At 39.6% G+C, this 13,391-nt stretch overlaps 1 protein-coding gene across 3 annotated transcripts in view; it reads left to right on the top strand.

The window, feature by feature from the left end:
- CNTNAP5 (contactin associated protein family member 5) overlaps positions 1–13,391 on the top strand; it is an 865,075-nt gene that overhangs the window by 216,862 nt on the left and 634,822 nt on the right. The window lies entirely within an intron of this gene.

Here is a 13,391-nt window from a genome sequence, read left to right as displayed (position 1 = left end):
AAGTTTGGAAAACAATTAAAAGGGTTAAAATATAAAACAAATGTAACATTTAGGATAATTCTGCCTTTATAAACAATCTTCAGTTTGGAAGTAAAGGACAGTTTGCTCCAAGGTGTAAAAAAATGATGTCCTTCCTCATGCCTAGACTCAAGCTCCTGACCTCACAAGGTAAGTGAAAGTTTCCTCCCAATGTATGAGATGAGGAAAGGGAGGTGGAGGCAGGGAGAAAAAGGTACCCAGAGGAGACCTCAGAAACTGACACACCAAATAAAATAATCTGTTAGTTCATGTGGCTTTTAGTTTAGGGAGAAAACATCCCTAGATATGTATTTTTTCCAAATGTACATAAAATGTGAGGATTTGGCAATTGATAGCATTATCTTTACTTCTCATAATCTCCCTAGTCGTTTTACCCCTTAAATCAACCCCAAATATGCTTTCAAACTGCTGTTATTTGCACATGCATTTTTATGGGTTGGTCCCACTCTGTTGGAAACAAAAAAGGTCTATTTTAGAGTCATTGTTAATTGCTAATTACCAACCTGTCCCTATTCCTAATTGAAAGTCATAGTAAACTGAGGATTAAGATTAGTTATGGCAGATTGAATCTGGAGAATATTATAATGGTAATCTTTATTCTGAGTTGCTTGTAATATTAGGTTATAATATTTAGACAGAGCATGGATTGTCTTCATTTTTTACAAATAGGTTTTTGGGGACTATTCTATTTCTTTCTCAATTTTGAAGCTCCCATAAATTTATGAGGTTTTTAGTTTGTGTTTAGTTTGAAAAGAGAAATGAGCACACCTTCCATTTTGAGGAACAATTTTAAGGTTTTATGTTGACTTGAGAGGGAGACAGAGGTGTGGGGTTATTCATTTTCTTTGTCATTTTCAATCAGAACTGGTTGTTTTTTGGAATGAATTGCAGTTTGGGGTTCTTTTGTCTAATTTTTTTTTTAAACCCTGAGTTTCATTTTCTTTGGAACCATAGGACCTAGCCTTCCAGCCTATCATATGTATCAGGATGTGTTTCAAGAACTGACAGTTTCTCTGGGCTTGTGAACAGCTGGCACAAGGCCTTTTTCTCTTTCCTGCCCCTGATGCTTTACCTGAGCTCCTATGAAACACCAAGTCCCCTAAAAAGGCAGGGACCCGTCTGGTCAGGCCTTGCAGCCTCCAAGCCTGTGATTACTGGACATAGAGCATGAACTTCTTAGGGGATGGTTTCCCTAGACTGCAGAATTACGAGGACTTCTAGGATTGGAGGAGAGGAGACTATTCCTGTTCCTGTGCCTTACCTTACCCTCGAAACAGCCTTGACCTTTTAGGGGAGGTAAAAGATGCTGTGTGGCAGGGAACCATTACACAGAAGGAGGTGGTAAATTCCAGCTAAGCTTCCCCTGAGATATTCACAAGTCCTGCAGGGCCCTGGGGGGTGGGGGGTGGGGCAGCTTGGGATCAACCTATCAGATGCAAACAGGGAGCAGAGAACAGTGCTATGGATGGATCATCACTGGCCCAGTGACAAAGGGCAGGAGCATCATGCCAAGCGATGCCCAGTGATAAGGCTTGAATTTGGAAAAAACAAGCATCCAACCATATCACTACTGAGGAAACTAACAGCTACCGAACACCAGTTGCACCTGGCATTAGTAACAAATGTCATTTACATACATAAAATGTGTTATTCTATAAATTCTGGAGCTTCCCTATCAACATCCTCTTAAAAACACAATAAGCTTGAGGCTCACAGAGACCAAGACAAGCTCACACAGCCTGATACCAGTGGTGCCAGAACACAAAACTAAGATTTATTCCTAAAATGCTTAATTGCAAAACTGTGCTAATTCTCTTTTATAACACTTGATTTTTTTCCAGTTTTCACAAAATTGATTTACTTTTCTCACCTTGAATGTAAACTTTGTCAGACTCACTCCAGAAGAGTGTTAAACCCTATTATTTATTTCACATGCAGCTAAAATATAAAAGAAAATATAAATACATAAAATATAAAGGGTGCAAGTACCAATAATATCTATCTGTATTTCTATATGTTAAAAATAGTGTTAAAACTTTGAAACTACATGGGCCTATGGAACACCCATCAAACAGAAGCTCAGAGTATTTTACCAAAAACTTCATGAATATGTACAAAATCTGAGTTGTGGCTAATATTCAGTGGTATTTCTACAAGATTATGCTAATGAATGAATAAGTTACCTTGAGACTTTTTCTTTTTCTTTTTTCTTTTAAATTTATAATTACAAATAAGTTAATAGATTCACCAGAGTTAATCATGATAAATGGATAAAAGCAATAACCAAATAAGAGTTTTGTAAATCTCTCTGAATGGTTTAACTTTTCAGGAAAAAGGCAGCTACCCCAAGACATCAATTCTGAGTATTGACTTAATTAAGGGATAGTATATCAATCACAGAAGTAGAAAAGCTCCTGAAGATGTTTAAATAGTCTTTTGAAGACCTTCAATTTTCAGATGATATGGCATTTGTAATTTTTTAAAGTTGATTAACCAAGTAAAACAGTTATAACACATGCCCTGGATGGGATATCAGTTCACTAGTGCTTAAGAGATTTATTTTATTTTTCAATGTTTACTTCAGAACAAAAATCCTGGAACTATACATACCCAAGGCACAACAGAAAATATTTATGCTCTAAAAATCCAGTTTGTAGAGTTTCTGAGCTGGCACTGAATGGAATGTTCACAAATGAGGCCACCAAGCAGCCACTTAGCGATGCACTGTGATGCAAATAAGCCAGAGTCCCCACTTCACTAAATCACCAGGTACAAAGGTGTCTTGGGGGAAAAACATTGTGAGACTTTCAGAATCTAAGCACATACCAGATCTCTTCCTGGTTGGCTTGTAGACCTGCCAAAAACGTCCAAATAGCAAGTCTAGCCAGTGTTAAAATGTGGACAGATGTATTTGAACAAAAGAACCTCTAAATCCACAGAGACCAGCATCCTGTTACTGGTCATTTTTGAGGAAATTCAGGAAGAAACACTGTCCCTGTGACATCCGCAAGTGACTTTGTGAGTCCTGAGTCCCTTGTGTGTCAGTGTCTACACCTTCATGAAGTTCGTGTTTCTTACATACAACACATAAGTTTTCCAAACATATATCCTCCCTCTGTGTTCATTAGTCTGTCCTTTCATTCTGCTTTTCCTCACTTTGAAATGTCAAAGATGGCCACTGGTGCTTGTACTTTAATATAAGGAGTTCCACTTTTCAAACACTTCATCCATGTTTCTCCTAGTGGATCACCTGCAAGTTAATCAGGATCTTTTCCTCTTCTTGTACCTCCAAAGAACACAATCTGAATAGACTGCAATTAATTCATATCTGGTTTAGAGTTTTCTCTTATAAAATCATGTTGCCACCTCCCCAAAACATCAGCCATCTAGTCTTTTGTTATAGAATCTCCAGCCTGTTTGATAGGACAGTCTGTGACTTTTGGTAGCTTCCCGGAGTCTGTATCAATATGAAAGGCTTGCATATGCTTCCTAGCACCTTTCTTACACAAAGGTCAATTGAAACAATGGATTAATACATTTAGGTCATCAGTTCCCTGATTTCACCCTTGAGTGCCTTCTAAACTCTCCGGGAGAGGCTCTCTGATCTTCGTGATTTATACGCATTTATTCTGCCAATTTGGCCTCAAACATCCTGAATATTGATCACTGTCTGATACAGTATTTTAAGCCTACCAGTGTCAGAAAACAATTTGAGAGTGAGAATCTCATTACTACTCACATATATCTTTTAAACTCTCATTAAATGCCAAACACTGTGCTATGTGAGGGGCATAGCAAAGGGCTTGAAAATGTGGTAATACCTTCTGTGAATGTGCAGAACCATTAAGGACAGGCTGCAACACGGCACATGTGTCCAAGTACCACTGATGGCAGTTCTGATGCACGAAGCTGTCAAAGTTTGCTTGGGAGTATGTGGGAGGGAGGAACTTGGATGAATTGAAAGAGCAAGGACCATGTTCAAGTTATGTTGGCTTCCTAGAAACTATACAAGGCTATATGCCTGATAGGTAAACATTCAATAAAGGGAGGAAGGAAGAAAGAAGAAATGGTAGGAAAGAAGGAGCATTCACAGCATGAGTTTTACCTGACTCAACTTGGGTTTCTTGCTCAACTCACAGCAAATCTGGGTTATGATAGAAGAAAGTATGTTTATTACAGGGCACTAATCAAGGAAAATGGGCAACTCATTCTCAAAAGACCTGAAGTCCCCAATGGCTTTCAAGAAAGGGGTTTTAAAGACCCCTTTAGGACTCTTGTGAGGGAGGAGGCTGCAGGGTGCATGATCAGCTCATGCCCAGTTCTAACTGGTTGATAGCGGTGAGTTGATGGAGTGATGTTTCAGGAATCTCAATCGTGAACTTTCTGGTTCCAGCCATCTAGGGTTGATGTGCTGGTGGGCAGCATACTGCTAACTTCTTCTACCTGGTGGGGGCTTCAGTTTCTGCAAAACAGCTCAAAGACATGGCTCAGAATATTCTATAGCCCTTGAGGAGGAACTAAAGGTCCTTGACTTTGTTTATCTTGCATGACTCCTTTCCTTTGTTGCTGCATTTTCTCACTCTCCTGATTAAATCTGCTGTTTGGAACTCAGGGGAGGCCTAGGAGGCTAGGCTTTTCTGCAAATAAGATGGATGGGGGAAGTTCCTGTGGTGCAGTTGTAATGAAACTGACTAGTATCCGTGAGGATATGGGTTCGATCCATGGCCTCACTAAGTGGGTTCAGGAACCAGTGTTGCCATGAGCTGTGGTGTAGTTTACAGACATGGCTCAGATCCCACATTGCTGTGGCTTTGGTGTAGGCCAGTGGCTACAGCTCTGATTCGACCCCTAGCCTGGGAACCTCCATATGCCTCGGGTGCAACCCTAAAAAGCGTCCCCCAAAAAAGATGGGTAGGAGGACAGGGGTCTGCCCTAGGAAGGCCCATCAGGGTCCTGCTTGGTTTTAGGAGAAATGCTATAAGTGAGTCTTAAAGGAAGATATAGTATAAGTATTAAAGACACACAAATGAATAAATTTAGTTATAAGATTTCTCTGGCCAATTATACAAGGTAAACCTGGAGAGCGAGGCTGGCTAGAGATTGTAATCTACTAGCACCACCTTACCTTTTTTAGCTACAGACCAAGTCATTGTGTGTTAATTGTTTTGTTTTGTTATTTTGTTGTCAAATAACAAAGACTGCATATAAGAAAATGCTATTAAGGACATTTTTCAAGATTTCGTTAATAGTTTTTTCCTTTATTCTCTCTCACATGTACATATACCTAAACTTGTAATATAACCATTTTGTAGTTGAGCATTGTTATAAACTCATTTAAGAGCTTGGCATGTTTAGAATCTTGCCCCGATGTAATGGAAACCACCAAGGAAAGAACAAGTTAGCACCACTCACCAGCTCAACAGAAGTGGAGCCGAAGGGATGTACAAGGGCTTTTCATTAGGGTCAGATCCTTGTTTTACCATCTGTTACTTGTGTGACCTTGAAAATGCTACTGAACCACATGGAGTGATTCCTGGCTGGCGTACATCCAGAACCTTCCAGGCCCCTTGCATTTGTTACACTACACTTCCCTACTCAGATCCCTTGGGTTAAAAATTGGAAGTACACACTAATAAACCCTGAGCTTCACTATGGATCTAGTTTAGAACAAACAAGTAAAGGTCTTCAGAGTTTCCTGTTTCCTTTTTTTTTTTTTTTTTTTTTTTGGACACATCATGGCATCTGGAGGTTCTTGGATCAGGGATCAAATCTGAGCCACTGTAGCTGCGACCTAGGCTATAGCTGCAGCAACACTGGATCCCTAACCCACTATTCCAGGCCAGGATCAAACCTGCAACTCTGCCATGACTTGTGCCTCTTCAGAGACAATGCCCAATCTTTAACACCCTGTGCCACAGCAGGAACTCCACAGCTTCCTATTTCCCTGGAATCATCCTCATGGTCTGTGAGAAGCATTTTTGTTAACCTTAGATTTTCTTATCACTGGATGAAGCTTTGCAGAAAAGGGAGCAGGGAACCACTGGCCAGCATTGTGGGAGCAACAGCTGATCTTCACCTCAGAATCAGGCTTCTTGCCTCCTGCTCTCAGGCTCTACACTTAGCCCTTGGATGTTCCTCACTGACACCCACCTGTTTTCCCTCCTTAGTGTTAGAATTTGCTGAAATGTTTCAGAGAACTTTAGACGTGGGGTTAAGCTTCTTTAAGGAGTAAATACCTTCCACCCACTTACGTATGTGGCATGTACACACATCACATGGACAGGGAGTCTTCAGGGTTCATAGTCACATGGATGCTTCTGCAGGAGAGCAGATGTTTGCAGTTTCCTACAAACTGGTTGCATTTGTAATGGGAAGGATCCAGCTGCTGATATCAAAGTAAGAAGGATGATCTGCTTAAAATTAATTCTTCTAAATCCACTGCTCTTAAATTAATCTCATTGTTAAGGTACTTAGTGGTTCACAGGAAACCTGCCTTATAATTGTATTTCCAATGTTTATAAACCAGTTAGTTTTAGAGATTCACTCCTCAGATCAGGAGAAGTTGGAGTTAATATCTCAGCTTTAACATGTACCAAAGCATTATATTTTCTTCTGTAAATAATTGAATTGTGTTATCTAGGTATAATTACTACAAAGAAGCAGTCACTACACTTTATTCATTTAGTTTTTCACTACCAAAATATTCTTTCTTTTTCTTTTTAACAGAGATTATCTCAGGCTTGAAAGTTTACTAGAGATTTAGAGATTCTGTGATTTTAAGAATTAAGGAAAACCCTAGGACGTTCAGTCTCCTCCTTGGCTAAGAAGGTATAGTTAGTGTACTTAATGCATGTGATCTGTAAAGGGGAGATTCTTAAAAATAAACGTTATCAGAATGCCCCATGGGGCTTATGAAGACACAGATTGCTGGGCCCTATCTTGAGCATCTGATCCATGTGGTCTGTGGTAGGTCTGAAAAATCTGCATTTATAGCAACAGCTTGGGTGGTGCTGGTCCTACCAGTGAGGGACCCCACTTTGAAAACCACCATGTGGACCATTAATGAATAGACACCTGTAAGCTTACACAGTGCTAAATAAATGCAGGATGTAATCACTCTTCCTCTTTCAGGCAGGTGCACATGATACACCTGGGAAGCTACCCAGAGGACCCTGGCTCTCAGCTTCCTTTCTTCTGAGTTTTGCACACAAAATGTAAAGCAAGCTTACTAATAAGTCATTTTTTTTTTAATAAACTGAATACTCAGAGGAGACCATAAGATCTCCTTGTGGTAACAGGCAATGATAGTTCCCACCCACACTCATTAAAGACAATTAGCTCAGAGTTCTGTTAGCAGCAGAAGAGCTGAAAGAGGAGCCTGGGGGAGTCACTGACGCCTCAAGCAAAGGGCTCTCGGCCAAAGTCAGAAGCCCCAAGTGTCTGCTTGGCTTTAGCCAGATGGAAAGATTCCAGGCTGGCAGGGACCTCACTCATGGAGGCTAAGAGTCTCTCAAGTGTTTTTTGTTTTGTTTTTTTTTTTGTTTGGTTTTTTAAAGTCCAAAGGAAAGTAGGCTTAATTAAGTTTATTATTTTAATGATAACGAAGGCAAGAAGGATCACATAGAAACCACAAATTTCTATTCCTGTGAAGTACGGTTTCCAGTTTCAGTTGCCTCAATGTTAATAAAAGGAGCAAGCTCAAGCAAAATAAGAGCGTGAGCAGGGGTTGATTTTGTGTTTCAAATCTGACCAGTTGCCCTGTCTGTGTGGGACAGCATCTTCCCACTGCTTGGTAACCTATGGCACCCCCACAGCTGTAATGGCTTTCTGAATTCTAGAAATGAGCTAAACGGGGGCACTGAATTTGTGTAGACTCTACCTTGACAATAATTTGCTAACAGAGGAAGGACTGAAGAATTATTTGGAAATTAAAGCACGCATCTGTAGAAAAAGGGAACCGTGCTTTTGGGGGGTTTGTTTGCTTTCAAGTATTGGAAATAGCCAGAGGGAATCATAAGAATGAGGCTGGAATGATTTTGACCCGAACATCATAGGTGATCTTTCAGATGGGAAGGGAGATGTTCTTGCAAACAAACAAAATCTGTACCAAAGAGTCATGAACCCCTAACGTCCTGTTTTATCAGATTATAATTTAGGATATCAAGCATCTGCTTGGCACATTCTGCACACAATAAATCAAGGGGATTTCAAGAAGTAGAATATAGAACTCCTTAGTCAAAGGTTAAGATAAATAAATGGAAATGTACACAATGAAATGATACCCACAGATGTGCGTACAGATGGGAACATAAAGTCTCTTATTTGTTGGTACAGTAAGTGCCATGGATTTTTTCCCATTAGCTCTTTTGATCTTGCCGTGGTTCATCCGCCATGATGTCCTGTCTGTCCCCGTTTGGGACACACTGCAATAAGTGAGGGCTGGAGTCCCATTAAGAGACTTTGAAACCAAGTCAAAGGAACTCATGAGGACAGAGAAGCGAAGCCTGAACAAGTCAGTGCCCTGTTCTAAACAACTCAGCTGCCTGGGTGTGGTCACATCTGTGGCTGAGAAGGATTCTGAGTGTGGGTGACAGAAAGGAGAGCCCTAAGCAGGGAAGAGGCCCATGATGCATGTCCATTTTTCCTCTGAACAGGTATAAGATCTCCAGGCTGGATCTCCCCCCAGCTGCCCCTAAATCATGCACACTTCTGTAGGTGTTATGTGATGTTTCAGACACTGGTTTACATGAGTGCTGTAGGTGTGTGGGGATTTGAGAATGGAGGTTGTGTACAGACTCAGCCCCAAGCCAGAGACACCGCAATACACAGAACAATTGAAGGAACATCCTGTGCTTGCCAGCCGTGGTCTACCTGGAGGTCTGTCTCTGGTATCCACTCCATCAAGTAAGCTCCCCTCTGTCACTTCTGTCCAGAAATCCCCAGGCTGCCATTATTGATAAATGTGTTATCTGCAGGTGGCTCAAGGTGGCTGAGCCAGGTCACCTGATCTCTGAATATCCCAGGGAGGGAGAGGTAGCCACCCAGCAGGACCCGGATCCATTTCTCTAGTAGGGATTCTATCTTTGGTGGAGATTCTGATCTGTGGCTGCTGGTTCCTCTACACACCCCCACCTCATTCCACATGGGGTGCTGGACTTTTTGACATGGAATGTCATTCAATGAATCACTTCTACAACTGTTCCAGGACAATTTCGTAAGTGGCTTTGTTAGTTTTGTATAATGAAAAGCCAAATTGTCGTTGAAGAAAAGACAAAAATCTCTCTTCTTGTAACCTGGTAGAGAGGTATTTAAAAATAATGGCTCAGTTATAAAACTTTGTGAGGTATGTACAGAATCAATGAGAATGTCTTGTAAGCCTTTCTTCTGGAAACTTGAAACCTTACAGATGACCTTATTGAAATGTAAAGGTATGAATGAAAAGTCTGCATTTTTATCAGGTCACTCTACTTTTAAAGCTAGAATTGGCAGATTACATTGATATATGTGTGTATGCCTATATACATATATATGTATATAGGTTATATATACACATCTATGTACACATGCATATGTATACATATTATTTAAGATATATATGGACATATATTTATGTATTTAAATTATATTAATATATTTTACACATGTAAATATTTGTATGTACTCATCTTTAAATAAATTTAAATGTATATATTGTGTATGTATTTGTACATATTCATGCCTATATCTTTAAATCTTAGCATGTTTCATTTTGAGTTTTCCTAAATTATAAATTATGATCTTCCAGAGTTTTTTTTTTTTTAACCTTTCTGACAGATATTAGAGGATTTGGAAGATTTTTGATCCATTTATTTTGTTTTAAAATCTTGATGTTGGAGTTAGATATGACAATAACAGTAAAATATACATTATGCCAAGTTATCATAAGGTTCTGTTACTAATCGCCAAAGTCTTACTTGAGTGCACGAAACAGTCAACATAGTTCTACTGACATAATGACCAAGCTGGACCCTAACATTTTACAGTAGACATAACCTTTCAGTGAGAGGCACTACTTGATGGGATTTCACCTTTTAGACATATTAGAAACACGTTTTACTATGATTCACATTTTTGCTGATTGCTTTTATCAACCCTACAAAGGAGAGATTCTTTTTTTTAATCTTTTTAGACCCGTGGCATGTGGAAGTTCCCAGGCTAAGGGTCGAATTGGAGCTGCAGCTGCTGGCCTACACCACAGCCACAGCAACGCAAGATCCAAGCCGTATCTGTGACCTACACCACAGCTCACAGCAACACCAGATCCTTAACCCACTGATCCAGGGATTGAACCTGTATCCTCATGGATACTAGTCCAGTTCATTAACCACTGAGCCACAACAGGAACTCCCGCAAAGGAGAGACTTTCCACTTAAAAATGAGAAAATAAGGGAGTTTCCTGGTGGCACAGTGGATTAAGGATCCTGTGGCGTGGGTTCAATTCCTGGCCTGGGAATTTTCACATCTGCAGATGCAGCCAAAAAGGAAAAAAAGGAAGTGATGATACAATAGGATTCATGGGGCTAATCATGAAGCCAGCTCTAGGTGAGATTTGAAAAGGGACTATGTGAGTCCAATGCTCATGTCCTTCTGGTTCCAGACTCAATCCTAATCAATGAAGGCACCCCCTCCTTGCTAATAATACCGCTTTCCCAGCTGCCTTCCTTAGAAAGTAGTCTTCACCATTTTTTGAGACAGTCATAATTCTTTTCCTTCTCTAATCAGGATGACCCCTGATAAAGTAACGTATTAGGGATTTGTTAAGTGTGTTGCTCTGTTGTTCAATGACTTGGGTGATTTCCTCATTTAAAACAAGAAAAAGAAGTCAAAGAAAATAAATTAGCACATTTTGGAAATAATTGGGCCCTACTTATCAGAGTTCTCACAGACCGAATACTAATAAAGAGAGTGGACTGTGAATTAATTGTTTTCCAGTTAGAACTACCTTTGTTTATCTAACACTGGATACAATGCTGTCTGTGCTCCATGGATTTAGATAAGAAGATGATGGGGAAGGAGGATTTCTGATTCAAACTGGATCAGGATTATATCCTTTCATCTGAGTCTCTTTTCATTTAAGAGTACTTAATAAAACACTCCTTTAGGAACAGATTTGGAGCATGAACCTTGGATTTAGGCAAATCTTCATTTGAATCCCTCCTACTTACTATGGTGTCACCCTGAACAGCATTTTATTCCTCTAAGCCTTGAGGTCCACCTCTGGGAAAGTTTATGAAACCTACATCAGAGTGATGCAAGAATTCATGGAGGCTGATCTTGTAGAATCTAGAAAAATGATACAAATGAATCTATTTACAAAATAGAAATAGACTCACAGACTTAAAGAACAAACTTATAGTTACCAAAAGGAAAAGGGGGGGATAAATTGAGAGTTTGGGATTAACAGATACACACTACTAAATATAAAATAGGTAAACAAGGACCTGCTGTGTAGCACAGAGAACTCTACTTAATATTCTGTAATATCCTATATGGAGAAAGAATCTGAAAAAGAATGGATATATGTATATGTAAAACTGAATCACTCTGCTATACACTTGAAATTAACACCATTATAAATCAAGTAGACTCCAATATAAAATAAAAATTAAATTGAAAAAAAAAAGAATTTATTGAGGTATCAATCTATACAGACCCCAATGTCAATTAGTAGTCTTTGAATCCTTACTTGATGTAGCTGTGAATGCTGACCAAGACTTTGTCAGAATCCCAGAAGGCACTGTTCTTCCCTCAGGTGTAAGGTGACAGTTACATCAGAATAGCCCTGCTCATGCTCCCTGTACATTTTCTAGGCCAGTGGCATCTGTCAAGTCCAGAGGCCATAATGTGCTAGTTACTCCCAGTAAAAGCAGAGGAGTGGGTCCTTTGTGGCTCTGAACGGCTAACCATTTCCCAAACTCTTGGGAGTGATGCTGTTCAGCATGGTACCGGTATGGTTAAAGGATCTGCCATTCTTGACAGGTACACACTGGTTACTAAGTAACATGACAGAAAATGTAACAGGGTCTGGAAACAAGATAATCTACCCAGAGGCCTGGAATTTAACACTTAGCAGATTTTTAGTCATTGACATTTTATTTAAATAAGTTCCAAGGAAAATCATTTGGCATATCTTCAAAATAAGAGGTGGGACCTTGGTGTAGGATGGAATCTTATAATGGACATCTTGCTAGAGGCTAAGAATCTCAGGAATCACGTCTAAGCCTCTATTCTTGGCAATATTAGGTAAAAGCAGAGCATTGTTTAGTCCATTCAAAATGGGCTGGCTAGCCAGTCAAAATGCATCCATTGAAATACTGACTTTTAACATTACCAGAAGCTCAAGCTTGTTCGGCAATTTGTTTTACTACCAACAGGTATTTAACAACTTGCTGATAATTGAAAAAAAAAAGTTATTACCTAACAAAGATTTCCACATGAGCAAACATGTTGTGGCCCAAAGTCTCAAGAATCAACCCTGTCTGATGCGACCTTACAGAATCTTTTAAGAGAGGTACCAAGTGGAATGAACACAGGATTTGCAATTAAGGTATCTATGCCCCAGTCCTGGCCCTATGTACATCTTCAGAGTCATGTAAACTCTCTCAGCCTTTAAGGATATGTCTTATTCAAAGGCATGAATCTTGTCTAGGCACATTGTAGGTATTCAGTAAATACTGGCTGTGAATAAGTAAATATTATATCATTTCCAACACATATGAGCTGAGTATGTCGCTGAGTCATGAGATTGAGTTTTGGAGAAAATATATATATTATCCTTTACTTGCCCATAAAATAACAGAAACGCATATGTTTGGCTAAATCACAGGACTTGTGTTGGGGACATAGGTGATAAGGCTGGATGGGTATATTGGCTGATTCACCTTTTGGGCTTGTTCAGGTACATTCCTTGTTTTACCTTGTTATTCTAGTGTAAATTTTATACTAAGTCCCCTTTCACTCTCAAAAATATTTTGGTTTGGATGATAAATTATATGGTCAAAGGACTTCGAGGGCCCATTAATTCAAATTAAGAAAATTATAATTAACTCAGGATTACAGAAGACTAGGAAAATGTAGTACCTTTTGAATGTGTTGGACAAGAAGATAGCTGATGATATTAATGTTGGATATTATTTATTAATTTAGGAGATGACCAGCAACAGTATTGTAAGAGTTTAAAGTTTAAGCATGATGGGAATTCCTTGGTGGCCTAACAGGTAAGAACTTGGCATTGTCACTACTGTGGCTTGGGTCATTGCTGTGGCTCAGTTTCCATACCTGGCCCTGGAACTTCTGCATGCCATGGGTGTGAC

Source organism: Sus scrofa, chromosome 15 (genome assembly GCF_054392235.1).
Source record: "Sus scrofa isolate SSC_HxYL_T2T_F1_AM1 chromosome 15, Sscrofa_HxYL_maternal_Yorkshire_Landrace_v2.0, whole genome shotgun sequence".
NCBI classification, from domain to species: Eukaryota; Metazoa; Chordata; class Mammalia; order Artiodactyla; family Suidae; genus Sus; species Sus scrofa.
The sequence above is the reverse complement of the archived record's forward strand: the minus strand, read 5'-3'. Positions and strand labels throughout refer to the sequence as shown.